The sequence below is a fragment of the Bison bison genome, unplaced genomic scaffold (genome assembly GCF_000754665.1).
Source record: "Bison bison bison isolate TAMUID 2011002044 unplaced genomic scaffold, Bison_UMD1.0 scf7180017864503, whole genome shotgun sequence".
Taxonomy (NCBI): Eukaryota; Metazoa; Chordata; class Mammalia; order Artiodactyla; family Bovidae; genus Bison; species Bison bison.
The window spans coordinates 2,675,143-2,676,660 of NW_011495061.1; positions in this window are offsets into that span (position 1 = coordinate 2,675,143).

Sequence of the window (1,518 nt, forward strand, 5' to 3'; positions counted from 1 at the left end):
TCATGGCTGAGAAGCTGCACTGGAGGCCACATGGCCTGCAGAGCCTGAAATGTGTACTCTCTGGGTCTTTGCAAATCTCACATGGAAACCCTGGTGGCTCAGACACTAAAGAATCTGCCTGCAAATGCAGGAGACCCGGGTTCAATCCCTGGGCTGGGAAGATCCCCTGGAGGAGGGCATGGCAACCCACTCCAGTACTCTTGCCTACAGAATCCCATGGACAGAGGAGCCTGGTGGGCTACAGTCCATGGGGTCACAAAGAGTCAGACACGACTGAGTGACTGTCACTTACGCGATAGAGGTGGGGGGGCTGCAGTGGGGTACCCTGGGACGTTCTGGGGTGTGGCCAGCACACTGCATCTTCTACTGGGGTTCAAAGGCTGCCATGCTCCTCACTGTGTAACAAATCCAGGAAGACCTGCTGCTGTAACAGGCGAACTTGATGCCAGTCTGGAGACAAACTGGAGACAGACCCACAGGCAGACGCTGGAAGCCACGCGGGCTTCATCTCACCCGGTGAAAACCGCCCCCGCTGAGAAACTAGGGAGCCTGCATATGGAGGTAGCCCTCCTGGCTTTTCCTGGCTGAGCTTTGATTTTCTAAGATGAACGAGAATCTGACAGTGATCCACGACTCTGTACACAGGCTCCGGGCCCCAGGGAGGAGACAGGGGAACAGTGTGAAGGTTTGGGTTTCCAGTGGGATCTTTGGTTTCCAGGATGAGGGCGGCTATGTTCCCAGAAGGGGGAGACTGGTTTAGATAAGAGGACCCAGAAATCCCAAAAGATAAATTCGAAGAAATATGATGCCAAAAATCCAAGGGCTCCCCCATCCGACCGAGCTGCTTGGTGGACAGAACCTTCTGCTCTGGGTCCCGGGGCCTGTGTGTCTGCCTCCAGGGGAGGGGGACACCTTTTCTGCTGGATGCCCCTTTTCCATACCCCAGGAGGGCTCAAGGCTTCCGTCTCAGAGCCAGGCAACCAGAAGGCAGGGAAACCAGCCCTCCTTTGAAAGGAGCTTTGGGCTCTGGGTCCCTGTGTCTGTCACCCAGCTGGTCCATGTCATCAGCATCCCAGCTGAAACCCTCGAGCCAGACCCAACAGACAAGAACCCAGAAAACAGGATCTACAGCAGAGGCGGGCTGAGGGCCTGGGGTAGGGGGTGCCGTGTCAGAGCCCTGAAGTGCAGGCCTCAGCTTGGGGTGACCGAGTGGAGACTGGCCTGGCCGCTCCCTTGCAACTTGTGGCTGCGGGTGCTGTTATTCCGTGGCCTCTGTAGGAGAAGACAGCATCCTTCTGAGGGTCAGCGCCCGTCGCTTCCAGCGCTGGGCGGCCACTGCCCTTCCCGTGGACGCCTCCCGAGGGTGCCGGCCCCTCCACTTAGCGCCAGGACTCCCGGGCGGCCTCTCGTCCCCCCGGCCACTGCCCCGGGCAGCGGAGCGGCGGCCGTGCTGGGTCAGGCGGCACCCTCCGTCGTCGGGAGCAGCCTCCTCTCCGCCCAAGCTTCCCCGGGGTCCAG